Source organism: Macaca nemestrina, chromosome 14, assembly GCF_043159975.1.
Source record: "Macaca nemestrina isolate mMacNem1 chromosome 14, mMacNem.hap1, whole genome shotgun sequence".
NCBI lineage: Eukaryota > Metazoa > Chordata > Mammalia > Primates > Cercopithecidae > Macaca > Macaca nemestrina.
Genome location: NC_092138.1, coordinates 41,367,449 through 41,384,998, shown reverse-complemented (window position 1 = coordinate 41,384,998; position 17,550 = coordinate 41,367,449). Strand labels below are relative to the sequence as shown.

The window sequence follows — 17,550 nt, the reverse complement described above, 5'->3', positions numbered from 1 at the left end:
TGTGTGGTATTATTTCTGAGGACTCTGTTCTGTTCCATTGGTCTATATCTCTGTTTTGGTACCAGTACCATGCTGTTTTGGTTACTGTAGCCTTGTAGTATAGTTTGAAGTCAGGTAGCGTGATGCCTCCAGCTTTGTTCTTTTGACTTAGGATTGTCTTGGAGATGCGGGCTCTTTTTTGGTTCCATATGAACTTTAAAGCAGTTTTTTCCAATTCTGTGAAGAAACTCATTGGTAGCTTGATGGGGATGGCATTGAATCTATAAATTACCTTGGGCAGTATGGCCATTTTCACGATATTGATTCTTCCTATCCATGAGCATGGTATGTTCTTCCATTGGTTTGTGTCCTCTTTTATTTCACTGAGCAGTGGTTTGTAGTTCTCCTTGAAGAGGTCCTTTACATCCCTTGTCAGTTGGATTCCTAGGTATTTTATTCTCTTTGAAGCAATTGTGAATGGAAGTTCATTCATGATTTGGCTCTCTGTTTGTCTGTTACTGGTGTATAAGAATGCTTGTGATTTTTGCACATTAATTTTGTATCCTGAGACTGCTGAAGTTGCTTATCAGCTTAAGGAGATTTTGGGCTGAGACAATGGGGTTTTCTAAATATACAATCATGTCATCTGCAAACAGGGACAATTTGACTTCTTCTTTTCCTAACTGAATACCCTTGATTTCTTTCTCTTACCTGATTGCCCTAGCCAGAACTTCCAGCACTATGTTGAATAGGAGTGGTGAGAGAGGGCATCCCTGTCTTGTGCCAGTTTTCAAAGGGAATTTTTCCAGTTTTTGCCCATTCAGTATGATATTGGCTGTGGGTTTGTCATAAATAGCTCTTATTATTTTGAGGTACGTTCCATCAATACCGAATTTATTGAGCGTTTTTAGCATGAAGGGCTGTTGAATTTTGTCAAAAGCCTTTTCTGCATCTATTGAGATAATCATGTGGTTCTTGTCTTTGGTTCTGTTTATATGCTGGATTATGTTTATTGATTTGCGAATGTTGAACCAGCCTTGCATCCCAGGGATGAAGCCCACTTGATCATGGTGGATAAGCTTTGACTGTTAAAGTTACAAAAGACCCACAAGCAATGACCACTGTCAGTAAAACATGCTGCAAGTTTGTTCTGTTCATACTGCTCATATAAATTGAGTAAGATAATATTCACTAATGGTTTTTTGTATGTATGTTTGTTTGATTGATTGATTTGGTGTGGGGATAAAATATACTGTGCCCTTGCTCCACCAAAGAACTTATGGTGTATGGATGAAGTATCTCTGGTTATATACTTTCATTAAATAAACAAACATAACACCATGAAGCATAGTGGGAAAAGTAAATACAAAACTTTATTCATATGCATTCTATGCAACTTTTTAGGTGCAACAACTTAGGTAAGATATTTAATGTTTAACTTCTTTGTGTCACTTATTCTTCTTATACAAAGTATGAAGAGTAACACCTTAGGGCTTGATATGGTTTGGCTATGTGTCCCCATCCAAATTTCATCTAAAATTGTAATCCCCATGTGTCAAGGGAGGAACCTGCTTTCCCCACATGTGGAGGAAGGGAGGTGATTGGATCATGGGGGTGGTTTCCCCCATGCTGTTCTCGCAACAGGAGGGAGTTCTCACAGGATCTGTTGATTTTCAAAGTTTGGCACTTCCTCTCTCACTCTCTCTCTCCTGTCACGTTGTGAAGAAGGTGTCTGCTTCCCTTTCTGCTGTGAGTGTAAGTTTCCTGAGGCCTCCCCAGCCATGCAGAACTATGAGTCAATTAAACCTCCTTCTTTATAAATTACCCAGTCTTGGGCAGTTCATCATAGCAGTGTGAAAATGGACTAATACAGGGTTTATAGTTAAAGTTTAAATGGATAAAATAATATAACGTGCATAACTTAAAGAAGTTGTGCAGCAGATTCTTTACAATATCCAATATTTATCATGGCATGCAAAAGAAGCTGAAAAAATTCCCACCATTTTATAGCGAATTCTTAAGAATTAGCATATTTAAAATACATTTTATAGGACATAATCAATATTCATTTTGACATTTTTCAGAGTTGGGAGTGCAACTCAAAGGAAAAGGAAGTATTTTACCTGAAGAAGAGGCTGAAACCGAGATGCTATCTGTATTTGGCAGTTAGCATTATTAAACTAATGTAGACCAAAAAATCAACAGATGTTTCAAAATCACCAATATAAAACTCACAAGAGTACAATATCTAAATTTTAGACTTTATTTAAAAAAACTGTCAAGAATGACTTACAGTTTGGGTGCAGTGGCTCACGCCTGTAATTCCAGCACTTTGGGAGGCCGATGCAGGTGGATCACTTGAGATCAGGAGTTCAAGACTAGCGTGGCCAATATGCTGAAACTCATCTCTGTAAAAATACCAAAATTAGCCAGGCATGGTGGCGGGCGCCTGCAATCCCACGCGCCTGCAATCCCACCTTCTTATGAGGCTGAGGTATGAGAATCACTTGAACCTGGGAGGTGGAGGTTGCAGTAAGACTCCATCTCAAAAAAAAAAGAATGACATATATCACAGAATATTTATTCATGATAAGCAATATTCTTTTTGATGTGGTAATGTAAACAACTTCTCCAAGCACTGAAGTTGTTTTTTCATAGAAGTTAAGGGACTTAAGAAGCATTCTTCCCTTTGCAGATAATTGTATATTGTGCTGACTTATGTGGAAGTAGCCTGACAGAATTAATGCACCTCTTAAGGCAATAATCTCAGTGTGAAAGGACAATTTAAAATAATGCTGGACATACTGGGCTTAGAGAGTAATAAACATCACTGTTTTATTGCCATCAAACCAATAAAGATGTGAATAACTCCTTGTCAGTTTGAATGTCTTTAATGGGCAAAAAAATCCCCTTGTTTGAACATTTGTGATTCAAGCCATTTTTTTTTTTTTTTTGCACTCATGAACTAATGTCATTGAAACACATTACAGCACAGAGTCTCTAGTGGGAAATATACTGAATTCTAGGCCTAATGAAAGACCTGCAGAACTTATATACCTGTTATTGCTTCAGTCAAATCTATTCTAACCATTCATTCATTAATTTCTCACTTTTGTGACATATCTGATTATTTTAAAGTCCTCTGAGGGCTGCAGTCTTTCAATATTTAATTTACTAAATTTATATCCAATCTCTTTGTAAAGGACATTTCCACACTTTTGATAAGGATTTTAAAGGAAACCATAACCAGTGAGAGTATATCAGGGAAAGATTCAAGAAACTACATTGAAGAATATGTTTCTAACCTGTTTTGTAAAGAAATAAAAATCAGTAAAATATACTTTTGTATAATAGATTTGAAAGACAAATTACAATAGCCTGTCTCTTGAGAGTTGGAAGATGAGCTACAACGTTTTAGAAATACGTAGCTGGATGTGGCCTTAAGTCTAAAGGCTTCATGTGACTGAGGGCATGGAGGCAGGCAGAGGGGAACAAAAATGTGTGGACTGGTTGGGAAGACTACCAATAATATTGGCATTTTGTGTTTGTTTACTTTTCCTGATGACAAATATGCTATTTTTCCAAATGCAGAACAAACAAAATCATGACTTTTGTTATGGAAGTTATGTAGCTGATTTGATGCATTTTTGGTAATTCTAATACATTTCCAACAAATACATGTGTCTGCTGAGCACAAGCATGTACCTACTGGCTGTCTTGGACACAATGACTTGTTTAAGATCATAGAAGTAGATAACAAGAAAACCAGGAGAGGACACTAGATCTCCAAATTCCCAATGTACTGCTCTTTCTTTCAACCATGGTCTTCTGAAAATACAGCCTAACTCAAGAGCTTGTGAAAAAAAAAAACATTACTTTTTAATACTCAAATATGTTCATTGAATTCTGGTCATTTTTATTCCAAATTATTCCAAATTTCATTCGAAATTATTATTATATGATGTAAATCATCATATAATAATAGTGAAATGTTTAAAATATTAAAAGATGTAATATCGAATATTTTAAAATATATTTCATGTGTATTCTGAGATTCCACCACAAATATCCTGTTTTTCAGACATTATTCATTATCTGAGAGTTACAATATCAGAACTCTATAATCATCATCTATTTATTGAAAACAACATCTTCTGAAATAACATTGTGCTCAATGAACCCAATTCTAAGTAAAATTTCAAGTTTTTTACTAGCTAAAACTGACTTAGATTTCTTGGTTAGTAAGTTTGCTTCAGTTTTCACCAGTATATGAATTATTGTATATTTTTAACAAACTAACTTCTTATATACTTTCATTTAAGAAAAATAAATACAAATAATTTATTATTAAAATTAATTTTTGCTATTTACTGAATGTAACATTTTAAGATTATTCATTGTCAGAATAAACAAACACAAGGTTTCTGAGAAACATAAGGTGAAAAATAGTTTAATTTTCTCTCATAGTAGAATTATATAAAAGGATTATAAACAAATACCTATGTTTAAGTAGGCCAGTAAGAAAAGTGTTTTTGTACTCAAGTATTAAAAAATGCACATAGAAATAATAGCACCATTGTGGAAACATATCAAGACACAGTATGAATAAAATATAGTTTGTAATAATGTAGAGAGAACGTTAGAGTAGTCAGAAATCTGGGTCCTCCCTCTAGGAATTTATATTCTTTGAGCCTTAGTTTTAAATTCTTTGAGCAGAAAAGAGTAGAGATTATATTACGTCTCTTCTCATTCTAACATTTTGTGTTAGGGTGTGTGCACACACTCATATGTGTGTCCATTGTAGAAATACATTTTACTCCCAGCAATGAACTACATCAGTCATGATAAATAAGATCAATATGAGTTCATCATAAGTGGAAAAAAAACTAGCAGAAAATGAAATGTGGTCAATTTAGCCAGGTGAATTTACCAATAGCAACATTCATAATTAATAGGCACTACATGTTTATTACAGCCTGTCTTCTTTAGAAACAATGGTTAAAAAATAATCATAAACATTAAATATTAAAAAGAAACCCTCATTTTGATATTATCACACTTTTATCAGAGAAGTAGTGAACTTCCACTTAATTTCCTTATTTCTATACCAGTATATTTGTTTTACATGAGCGTAGGAATTTTTAATTCCAAAAAAAGGGTAAAAATTAAATTTGCCACATATATTCTTACCTGTTGCTATGAGAGTGGAATAAGAATTCTTCCTTCAAAATAATTAATCAATTCCCCTTGATATCAGTGAATTGTTATTTTGTTCGTAACAATTGTCAGTTAATTACTAGAAGATAGCGTAAACTTAAAAAAGAAACACAAATACAAAAATAATATTTCTTCTGGTAAATTATTGATTTGGATAACATTGCCACCATTAATTATTACAGCATGTTAGAAAGTGGTGTAAGGCCGGGCGCGGTGGCTCACGCCTGTAATCCCAGCACTTTGGGAGGCCGAGGCGGGCGGATCACAAGGTCAGGAGATCGAGACCACGGTGAAACCCCATCTCTACTAAAAATACAAAAAATTAGCCGGGCGCGGTTGTGGGCGCCTGTAGTCCCAGCTACTCGGGAGGCTGAGGCAGGAGAATGGCGTGAACCCGGGAGGTGGAGCTTGCAGTGAGCCGAGATCGCGCCACTGCACTCCAGCCTGGGCGACAGAGCGAGACTCCGTCTCAAAAAACAAAAAACAAAAAACAAACAAACAAAAAAAAAGAAAGTGGTGTAAAGTTTTTATCTCTCTTCATTAGCACCTTTCTTTTCCTCCTACTTATTTTAAATTAGTACTGAATGCACACAGTATAAAAAGGCAAGTGTGAGTGTAAAAATGTAGACGAAGATCAGCAAGAGTCACTCTTTCTTTTTCCCCCAATACTGTATTCCAAATAAAGCACAGCCCTTACACCTGAGCAAGAGAAACAATGGGTCTGGGCCCAGCAATGTAAAGACCATGCAAATTGCAAACATTTACAAAATCATGTTCAGTAAAGAAAACATGAAAAGTTCAGAGCCTACAGATAGAGCATTTAATGTTGCCACTATATGATCTATATCCCTAAACATAAACTTTTTCTACTGAGTATGTTTAGGGATATAGATGATGTTCCTTTTCTTATGTTCTTTCCCATGTTCCTTTTCTTATGTACTCAAAGTAAAAGGGAGTTTGATCCAAATACCAGGCTGGAGTGCAATGGTGCAATCTAGACTCACTGCAACCTCCGCCTCCTGAGTTGAAGTGATTCTCATGCCTCAGCCTCCTGAGTAGCTGGGATTGCAGGCACATGCAACCACAACCAGCTTTAGTAGAGACACGGTTTGTACTTTAGTAGAGACACGAGTTCACCTTGTTGGTCAGGTTGCTCTCAAACTCCTGATTTCAGGTGATCCACCCATCTCAGTCTCCCAAAGTGCTAGAATTACAGACATGAGTCACCACACATAGCCTGTTTGTCATTTCTTATTCATGGTTTTTTTCAAAGAATATTTTCTATCTCCAAGCTTACAGATATAATCCTTAACTCTCATATGGCACCTGAAATTTCCTCCTTTATCATTCTTTCAATTTTTTTTAAAATTAGATGTGTATTTTTAGTTATTCTATTGGTTAATTATAATTCTATAAATTTATTTAAATTTTTATTTCTTTAGGTATCAGACATAGGTCCCATCTTTTTCTTTATGCAAGACTAGTAAATGTATGCTTCTGTACTAGATCCTACCTTCTGTATCTCACCATCTTACGTTTACTTGTTATATTACATTTATAATGTCAACGTATGGAACAATTAAGGTTTATAAGAGCAACTGAGCCATTTGTTGTTGGTGCTTAAAGTGACCCTGGAAGCATAAAATAAAGAAATTTTGCCCATAAGATTGTTATTATGTTAATATAATTGTTGACTGCCTGTTCAACTCTCAATTTTTTTCATGCAAAACTTCCATGAGCTGTTACAAAATGAGGAAAATCTTTTATTTTATTTTATTTTTTGATACAGCATCTCTGTTAACCAAGCTAGAGAACAGTGGCATAATATCGGCTCACTGCAACTTCCGCCTCCGGGACTCAAGAGATCCCAATAAATCCTGCCATCTCAGTCTCTCAAGTAGACTACAGGTGCACATCACCATGCCCAGCTAATTTTTATTTTTTTTGTAGAGACAAGGTTTCTCCGGGTTGCCTTGGCTAGTCTTGGAACTCCCGGGCTCAAGTCATCCACCCGTCCTGGCCTTCCAAAGTGATAGAATTATAGGTGTGAGCCATCACACCTGGCCAGAAAATTATTTGAATAGACTAGACCACTTCCACTACCGACCAATTTACCCAGGGTAGGAGGAGAATAATTTTTTATTCCATTTTTACCAGACAGTGATTTCTTTAAGAAGAGAGACGTAACAAATAAAGCAAGATATAACAAATGAAGCATATAGATCATTTTTTATTTTATGTGCTTGGTCATAGTTTTGATGCCGACTTGCTGTATCTGAAAAATTTTTAAACATGTTGGCTTAAATGTACAGTTTTACATTACACCACAATTTCTTTCTCTATTCCCTCTCTAACCCACTTTGTCTCCTGCCCAATCCTTTCTAAGGAGCTCTTACTAAGTCTTCAATATTACACAGAACTGTAAATAACACTTAATGTAACTTTTTGGAAAACTATCTCATAATAATAAGGGGAATTTTCAGATTCTTTTACACTGTATTTTGCTGGTTGTTGGCCTAGTCACTTTTATTTTTATTTTTTTTTTCGTTCCTGAATAACTGATTCTGCTTCTTTTCAGAAATTATTTTCTCTTCAGTTACATTCAATTTTTGTTCAAATGATTTTAAAACACTAAAATCTAACCAAAATGTAATATACATAGATTAAGTTATTAATCTCAAAATAAAACATCATAGTATGACTGGATCTTAGGGTATAAAATAAAATCCTTGTCACTAAATCATTGCCACTGTAAGGGAAAATTTTGCCATTTTAAAATCAAAGGGCAAATGGATTCCGCTCTCCTAAAACACAGAGAGGGTAAATAGCTTATTTTGGGACACACACATGAAATATTTTTTTCTAGAATCTGGCTCTTCTGTGCTTTCCCTGGCATTCATTTCTACCAATGAAAAGATGAAATCTGATACATGTTGAATTTATGTTTCTCTTTAGGGACACAAGTCTTTCTTTCTGAAAACATTTAGGTTTGTAGCTCCACTTTTATTGGAAGGAAATTCCACAAGAATGCTTCTAGATGGGGACATTTTCCATTCTGCTTCACTCTTAAGAGACACTAATCTTGCTCCAACATGGCTGACTATAAGCAACTAGTGTGCGCTGCTCTCATGGAGAGGAGACAGAGCTGCGAGTAAACACTAGCTCTTTAACGATATCATCCAGGATGGCACATTGGGATTCACTGTGGAAGCAACATGACCCATGGAGAAGAGAGAGGGATGAGGCAGAACAGTCGCCCACTGGGGATTGGTGCAGAGCCAAGAGAAGTTCCCTACTCTGTGGAAAGGGTGAGTGGACTACGGCACCAGGAACCCACATTTCTAGCACAGAGCTTTGCAATCCTGGGCACAGGAGATTCCCCTTAATACCCCCAACCCCACCCCAGGGCCTGCAGACTGGCATGATGGAGAGCTGTGTAGAGTCTGGGCAGAGCTGCTGTTCAGGACCACATGGAGCCTTGGACCCTGGAGCACCCTGGCACCAGCTGCGGTTACTTCACCAAAAAGGGAGGATAGGCTCTCTCTCATGCTCCCAGGATAGGGGCCACAACCACGGTACTGAGTGGGTGAAATGCAGGCCTTGCCTCCATTACAGGTCACCAGGTAAAGCCCACTGGCACGGGACCCCAGCATAGCCACTCCATCCCCATCTGAGCATTTGGGCTGTTCACAGCTCTGCAGTTCTCTGGGATAGAACTCCCAAACGTAAACAATAGGCCTTCAGCTTTTGCCACTGCCACAGCCCCTGCCCCTACTATCTTCAGGCTGGAGAAGGAGCAAAGAGCCCAACAACTATCATGAGCCTCTGGCACACCACAGCTGCCACACAGAAAAAAGCGGCCAGATTGCTTTCCACATGGGTCCCTCCGCTGCTGCTCCTCCTTGGGCCAGGGCTCCTAACCTGGGCCCTGAGGACAGCTGCCCTACCCCCGGCTGATCACTTCAGTTGGTGTGGCTCTGTGTTTCTCTGGGGAGGGAATCTCAGAGATGGCCCACAGGCTCTCGGCCATTGCCACTGTGCAGTATCCTCCAGACACCACAACTGCCTTACAAAGAGGAGCCCAGTCTCTCTTCCCTGTGAGCCCTGATCTCGTTCTTCACCAGGTAGGGCCCAAGCTTAGGCCCACAGTGCAGCCACTCCCGACTCCCAGCTAAACATTTCTAGTAGCAACAGCTCTGTGTCTCTCTGGGTGGTGTTCCCAGATGCAACTGACAGTCCATCTGTCACAGCCACTGCACCAGGCTGGTGAAAGAACAAAGACCTGAGGGCTTTATTCATACCTCTGGCACACCACAGCTGCCCTACAGAGAAGTGGCTAGGCTATCTTCACTTCAATACCAATAATGCTTTGCTAATATGCCCCGATGTGAAACCAAGGACAAGAATTTAGTCACAAATAAAGACCCTGCACAAAGCCTTGGCCCCCTGAGAACATCCAGAAATGAAGACAACTAACTATACTAAAATTACACCACAGTTAAAGGAACATCAGCCAACATCGATGGGAAAGAACAAGCACAAGAACTCTGATAACCCTAAAGGACAGAGTGTTTTCTTACCTCCAAATGACCGCACTAGCTCCCCATAAATGATTCTTAACCAGAATGAAATGGCTGAAATGACAGATAGAATACAGAATAGGGGTCAGGTGCGGGGACTCATGCCTGTAATCCCAGCATTTTGGGAGGCCGAGGCTGGCAGATTACGAGGTCAGGAGTTTGAGACCAGCCTGACTAACGTGGTGAAACCCTGTCTCTAATAAAAATACAGAAACTAGCCAGGCGTAGTGTTGTGCGATTGTAATCCCAGCTACTCAGGGGGGTGAGGCAGGAGAATCGCTTGAACCTGGTAGGCAGAGGTTGCAGGGACCCAAGACCACACCATTGCACTCCAGCTTGGGCAACAGACCAAAATTCCATCTCAAAACAAAACAAAACAAAACAAAAAACAAATAACTATCAATGCCACCTAACTCTTCTGTGATTATTCTCATCTCTGCATCTTTTTTGTTTTCTCTACACTTTATAAATTTATTTTGAATTTACATCCCAGGCACATTTTGATTCCATTATTGGAAAATGTGGTTTTTAATTTCCCAGGAATCTTCTGTATTTCCTTGGAAAAATATTCAATATCTTAGAGACAAGATATCAGTTTTGAGTAGGATTTTCTATTACAATTTCCCTATGTGCACAGAAGTGAAAGAACTAACCTGGACCTCTCATCCACTTATCCATATATACCTTACAAATGATTTAAACTCGTTATTAAACCACAACCTACTTCTGCTGTCTATAGTATCTGATTTAAGCTCTTATCATTTTCAGGCATTTGTCAATAAGAAAAGACTTCCTTTTGAGGTTGACTTTTTATATGGTGCATATTTTAGCTTCAGTATTCTCTATTTTGGATTATCCCCTTTTCTTTTCTATTTTCCCTACCCTGCTCTTAAGAAATATAACTGATGGTGCCCAAGAACCCCACCTCCTTTGGTAATCAGTTATCAATGTGTGTGTGTGTGTGTATGTATGTGTGTGTATATATATACACACATATACACATATATATGTGTATATATGTGTGTGTGTACACATATATGTATATATACAAAAACATACATAATTTATACATAATTAACATCATTTTAGTATATTTTGGAAGAGAAAAAATTTAAATGCACAGTCCCCACTTTAAGTCTTAAATGATACCCTGATAATTTGTCATAAAGCTATATTTTTAAATTAATTTGAAGGTTATAAAACATCATGGTCTCTAGTTATAGAAAATGTTTGATTCATGAATATTATTAATTTATCCTTGAAGTCTTAGCACTCTTTCCCTGATCTCTTATTTCTGTGAGATCTAGCAAATATAAAACAGTTATTTCTATCACCTTTTGTGAAACATCTCCCCATTTCTAACATATTCCTACCATAAGCATTAGAAAGTTAGTATGTCTTCTCTACTTGTTTTCTGTGACAAGTTCACTGGCCTAGGGTTTTCTGTTTTATTTTTTCATCTTTATTTGTGGTAGGCACTATATGCTACCTTAAGCAGTCCTTCAACAACTTCCATATCTCCTTCTTTTTTGTCATTAATATTCTTGTTATTACAATATTATTATACACCTCCAGGCACTGAAGATCAGTCAGAGTTCTCATTCATCTTGAAACTCCAGTACTTGAAGCTGGTTACATGCTCATATCTTTTTGTTAGATGTAAGTTTTTCTGTTGTGAGACATTTTCATTTTGTTTCAAGATTACAGATAGGTGCTGAAGTGTGTGCTACATTTAAGAATGAGCTCTCTCCTCAAGATTTTAAAAATTTATTTTCTCAAACACTGACAAGCATGTCCTTCAGATTATAGAAGGTGAAAAGTGGGTCATCATGAATAAATAATTTATCTAGTCAGCTTATCAAAAGAAAAGATGATACAAAATTGATATTGAATGTTTCAAAATGGTTTCAGTAGATTGTTTTAAAGCACAGGACTGTAAATGTCTGAAAAAGGGAGAATGAGAAATCACTGGAGTTGCTTAATATATTTATCAACATTTTTTAAATCCCTTCAATCCTCCAGAGATTTCCAAATTGTACTGTTATTTCCTGCCTGGGTTTCTTACTCTCCGTATCATTCTTGTAGCATGCTTCTCTTCTGTCCTTCTTTCCACAGATAGAGTTGGAATTACCCCAGATTGGGAATCTCATCTTTGAGGGAACATCTAATTTTTTAAAATTCTTTGAAAAAATGCTAGGGTTAATTCATTTTGACTAAATAGTATCAACTACTGTGCAATATGCTAGCAATAGAAAGAACTCCTAATGTGAAAATAATTTGTGTATGGATTTTTTCACTCTTCCTTTCTGGGGAAGGTGTTAAAAATTGATTAGTATCTCTTCTCAAAGTTAAAATGTTTTGAGCAAGAACTCGGCCTCTTAGCAAAGATAAGTTAAGATTCCCTTGGAGTCAAGGAAGTGAAAATAAAGTTAAATGTTTTCTTTATGCCTCTGAGTTAGAACTTCTTAAAAACTTTCTGTAACAACTTATATTGATTTTCTGCAGGGAGATTATCTTTTAATGGATTCTCTAGTGAAATAACAAGCTGCATGATTATTGTCTGCATCACTGGATTTTCTTAAAAATAAACAAGATCAAAATGAATGTTCTAGCAGTTGAAAAACAGTGAACAGCAATGTCATATAAATTCAATGCACTAACATTTTTATGGAGACACTACTCCCCATTCAAGAACATTTACTAATAAATTAATCTCTATTCTACCTAGTGAGGCAGACATGCTGTTGGATAAAGAGAATGGGGGCTTATAGCAAAACTTATTCACACATTTATGGGAAATGACTACTAATAATTTAATGTGGAGGACAATAATTTGAATTGTTTCACTTAAAAATTTTGAAAATCCTTCTGATTTCACTGATTCTAGTAAAAAGGTAGAGATTCATTCAAAATATCAAAATGATTGAAAAGTCTTTAAGCCACCCCCCTACGCCCCTCCCCCGCCACACACAGAGCACATAATTATTTACATTAGCATACCAGAGAGGTGTGCTATGGGTATAAGGAAATTGTTGGGATTCTAAATGTGACACCTAGAAAATACACAGGATTTTATGCACTTAGAAAATGACAAAAATAGCTGAAGTATCAGTGTCTCTGATTACAAAATTATGATGTAATTATACACAGTTGGCCCTTGAACAACACAGGGATGAGGAGTACTGAACTCCCTGCACAGTAGAACATCCATATATAACTTTTGACTCCCAAACTTAACTAATAGTTTACTGTTGACCGGCCTTACTAGTAACATAAACAGTTATTAACATATATTGTACTTTATATATTAGATAGATAGATAGATAGATAGATAGATAGATAGATAGATAGTACACTGTATTCTTACAATAAAGTAAGCTGGAGAAAAAATGTAATTAAGAAAATTATAAGAGGAAATGTATTTACTAGTCACTAAGTTGAAGTGGATAATCATAAAGATCTTTCTTCTTGTAGTCTTTACATTTAGTATGCTGAAAAGACGGAGGAAGAGAGGGGATTGGTCTTGCTGCCTCAAGGGTGGCAGACATGGAGGAGGTAGAAGGGGAGACAGGAGAGGCAGGCTGTTGAAACACTGACTGTTGAAAAAAATCCACATAAAAGTAGACCTGCACAGCTCAAACCTGCATTGTTCAAGGCTTTGATGTACTTTAATAAAAGTTATTCAACATACACTACAGAAAATTATATCAGCATGTATTTAGATAGCAGTCTCCTCTTCAAACTACGAAAATGATGATTTAGCTGTACTACAGTCATATATGTTACTATATCATAGCTTATGTTTCCCTCGACACAACCTCCTAAAAAAAAAGGTTGGAGTGCGGGGACAGAACAGATCCTGATAATAATATATTTTATTGTATTGGGATCGAAAGTTTCGGCCTTAAAATGGAAATAATATATATCTCTATCTTACAGCTTTTTTAAAGATTGGATGCAAAAAGTTAGGGAAAGCTATATCAAATGGCTAGAATAACTACTTATTAATTTTTATTATCATTAGTATCATTTTTCTCTATATTTTCCACCACTGTATTTCTATTAGTAAAATTATGTGATGCCTCCTCCAGCTCCTCATATTATTTCAGTGAAATAAGGAAATGCAGCTCACATATTTCCTTGACCTGTCATTTCAGAGATATTTAATATTATAAATGTCCTTCTTTCTTTCCTTCCCTCCATCCCTCCTTCTTTCTTTTTTTCTTTCCCTCAGTCTTCCTTTTTTTCTTCATTTTTTGGACTATTCTTGAAAATGACCAAAAATCAAACTGCACATCCTCTTTCATTCCTAGTCATTGTTGCTGCCTTGGTTTGGTTTGCTTTGTTTATTTTGTTTTTGTTTTATTTTTGTGGCCCTGGTCACTGAAAGACTTAGACAAGAGAGTTACCTCTATCCAATCTAAATGTTCCTGTGGTTTCTCTATAAGGTTGATTTTGTCATTCTACAGCAATGAGACCATCCAATTACCCTCTGGCTCTGCGATACTATTAAGCATCTTCTTTCTCACCCCAGGAAAATGATTTCACTTCTCATTCTCCTATGGAAATAAATGATCTGGTTTCCATTTGGCCCCTAGTTCTCCCAACCCTGGAATCTTCCTTCCTCCACAGACAGCCTGCAATTCAGATTCAGATGTATTTCCTGAAGTGGATGCACATCTACTATCTGCAGTCCCTTCTTTCCCAAGTCCCATATAAATATAATGCGTAACACATTTTACAACATTGAGCTGAGATCTATTTTTGCAGTTACTCTAATATACCCACCAATTTTTATTTATTTATTTATTTATTTATTTATTTATTTATTTATTTCCAGACATGGTCTCTATCACCCAGGCTGGAGTGCAATGGCATGATCAGAGCTCACTGCAGTCTCAAACTCGTGGGCTAAAGTGATCCTCCCACTTCAGCCTTTCAAGTAGCTGGGAATACTAGTATCTGTCACAACACTCAGCTAATATTTTTTATTGTTTCTAGAGATACGATTTCATGATGTTGCTCAGGTTAGTCTCAAACTTCTGGCCTCAAGTGATCCTCCCACCTCAGCCTTCCAAAATGCTGGGATTACAACTGTGAGTCACCATGCCTGGCCTCCACCAAGTTTTAGAGCTACCTCCTATATAACTTCTCCAATTTTGGCAACCAATGACTTTATCATTAAATGTAGTCTTTAATGATAAAGTACTATCAGTCAATTCTCTTTAAAAGTCAATTCTTGTTATGCTTTTTTATAACTTTTAAGTCCAGGGATACATGTGCAAGTTTGTTACACAGGTAAACGTGTCATGGTTATTTTTGTTTTTGTTTTTGTTTTTTGTACAGATTTCATCACCGTGATATTAAGCCTAGTACCCATTAGCTATTTTTTCTGATCCTCTCCCTCCTCACACCCTTCACCCTCCAATAGGTGTACCAGTGTGTTTTGTTCCCCTCTATGTGTCCATGTGCTCTGATCATTTTGCTGTCATTTACTAGTGAGAACATGCGATATTTGGTTTTCTGTTCATGTGTTAGTTTGACACAGATAATGGCTCCCAGCCCCACCCATATCCCCACCAAAGACATACTCTTGTTCTTTTTAATGACTGCATAGTGTTCTATGGTGTATATATATCACATCTTCTTTATCCAGTCTATCACTGATGGGCATTTAGGTTGATTCCGTGTCTTTGCTATTGTGAATAGTGCCTCAATGAACATATGCACACATGTTGTCTTTATAATAGCATAATTTATATTTCTTTGGGTATATACTCAGTAATGAAATTGCTGGGTCAAATGGTATTTGTGCCTTTAGGTCTTCAATAAATTTTCACACACTGTATTCTACAATGACTGAACTAATTTGTATTCCAACTAACAGTGTATAAGCATTCCTTTTTCTCCACAACCTTGCCAGCATCTGTTACTTTTTGACTTTTTGAGAATTACCATTCTGACTGGTGTGAAATGGTATCTCATTGTGGTTTTGATTTGCATGTCTTTAATTATTAGTGATATTGACTTTTTTATAGGCTTTTTTGCCACATGTATATACACTTTTTGAAAGTGTCTATTCATGTCTTTTGCCCACACTTTGATGGGGTTGTTCTTTTTTTTTTTTTTTTTTTTCTTTTGTAAATTTGTTTAAGTTCTGTATAGATTCTGGATATTAGACCTTTACTGGGTGCATAGTTTGCAAGAATTTTCTCCCATTCTGTAGAACCTGTTCACTCTGTTTATAGTTTATTTTGCTTAGCAGAAGTTCTTTAATCAGATTCCATTTGTCAATTTTTGCTTTTGTTGCAATTGCTTTTGGTGTCTTTGTCATAAAATCTTTGCCTGTGCCTATGCTCTAAATGTCATAAAATCTCTGCCCATGCCTATGCTCTAAATTTCCTATGTTGTCTTCCAGTTTGGGGATTTACATTCAAGTCTTTAATCCATATATGGCATAAGGAAGGGGTCCAGTTTCAGTCTTCTGCATAACTAGCCAGTTATCGCAGCACCACTTATTCAACAGGGAATCCTTTCCCCATTGCTTATTTTTGTTAGGTTTGTTAGGTTTACCAAAGATCAGATACTTGTAGGTAGGAGAGCAGTCTTATTTCTGGATTTTCTGCTCTGTTCCATTGATCTATGTGTCTGTTTTTTTCTACAAGTGCCATGCTGTTTTGATTACTGCAGCCCTGTAATAAAGTTTGATGTCAGTTGGCATGATGCCTCCACGTTTGTTCTTTTTGGTTAGGATGGCCTTGGCTACTCAGGCTCTTTTTTGCTTCCATATGAATTCTAAAATAGTTTTTTCTAGTTCTGTGAAGAATCTCAATATTAGTTTAAATAGCAATATCACTGAATCTATAAATTGCTTTGGGCAATATGGCCATTTTTATGATATTGATTCATCCTATCTATGAGCATGTGGGGGTTTTCTAGATATAGAATTGTCATCTGCAAATGTGTGTATTTCTATGTGTTTGTATAGTTTCCAGAGTTCCTCTTTTTATTAATTCTAGTTTTACTCCATTGTGGTCAGAGAAGATACCTGATATAATTTAATTTTTTAAAGGTGTGTTTTATAGCTTAACAAAAGGTCTATCTTTGAGAATGTGAATTCTGTAGCTATTGAATAAAATGCTCTGCAACTATCTATTAGATCTATTTGTGTACAGTGATAAGTGTGATGGTTCTTTGTTGATTTTCTGACTGGATGATCTTTCTAATCTTAAAAGTGGCATGTTGAAGTCTCCAGTTCTTATTGTATTGTGGTCATTATTTCTCTTTAGCTCTAGTAATATTTGCTTTAGATATCTGGGTGTTCCAGTGTTGGCTTCATGTATATTTACAGTTGTTATAGTCTCTTGCTGAACATTAATAGGAATCTTGACAAAAACTACAAATCAAGAAAAAAATTCTACCATAATTTTTTCCTAAATTTCTATTTCTAGTCAAAGTCAAATGTAAATGGGCTAAATGCCCTAATTAGAAGACATAAAGGGGCAAGCTGGATAAAGAACCAAGACACATTGGTATCCTAAACCTAGAAAATACAGAAAAAGCAGTAACTAGAGGATATAACAATGAGTGCTTACATCAAAAAAGTAGAAAAACTAGAAACACCCAAATTATGTATTTTAAAGAACTAGAAAAATAAGAGGCAATCAAACCCAAAATTAGTGGAAAAACAAAATACAGATTAGAGCACAAATAAATGAAAATGAAATGAAGATCAATACAGTGAAAAATTGTTTTATTGCAAAGGTAAACAAAA

At 36.4% G+C, this 17,550-nt stretch overlaps 1 long non-coding RNA gene across 1 annotated transcript in view; it reads right to left on the bottom strand.

Annotated features, from left to right (window-relative positions):
- Positions 1–2,273: 2,273 nt before the first annotated feature.
- The window catches only part of LOC139358301 (uncharacterized), an 83,575-nt gene continuing 68,298 nt past the window's right edge, over positions 2,274–17,550 (bottom strand). The window contains exon 3 of the long non-coding RNA XR_011613056.1: positions 2,274–2,387. This is a non-coding gene — a long non-coding RNA (uncharacterized lncRNA). The remainder of the gene's footprint in view (positions 2,388–17,550) is intronic.